This window comes from Mandrillus leucophaeus, unplaced genomic scaffold (assembly GCF_000951045.1).
Source record: "Mandrillus leucophaeus isolate KB7577 unplaced genomic scaffold, Mleu.le_1.0 Scaffold17, whole genome shotgun sequence".
In the NCBI taxonomy this organism is placed as follows: Eukaryota; Metazoa; Chordata; class Mammalia; order Primates; family Cercopithecidae; genus Mandrillus; species Mandrillus leucophaeus.
The window spans coordinates 6,604,056-6,604,410 of NW_012101698.1; positions in this window are offsets into that span (position 1 = coordinate 6,604,056).

Sequence of the window (355 nt, forward strand, 5' to 3'; positions counted from 1 at the left end):
CCTCCCGGGTTCACGCCATTCTCCTGCCTCAGCCTCCCGAGTAGCTGGGACTACAGGCGCCCGCCACCTCGCCCGGCTAGTTTTTTTGTATTTTTTTAGTAGAGACGGGGTTTCACCGTGTTAGCCAGGATGGTCTCAATCTCCTGACCTCGTGATCCGCCTGTCTCGGCCTCCCAAAGTGCTGGGATTACAGGCTTGAGCCACTGCGCCCGGCCTAAGATACCTTGTCTCTTTAGGCTGAACCAATGTATACCTTCCATGTGTTGGCTTACGATTTTACCTACAATTCCTGTCTCCCTAAAATGTGCAAAACCAATGTATACCCTGACCACCTTGGGCACACTTTCTCAGGACC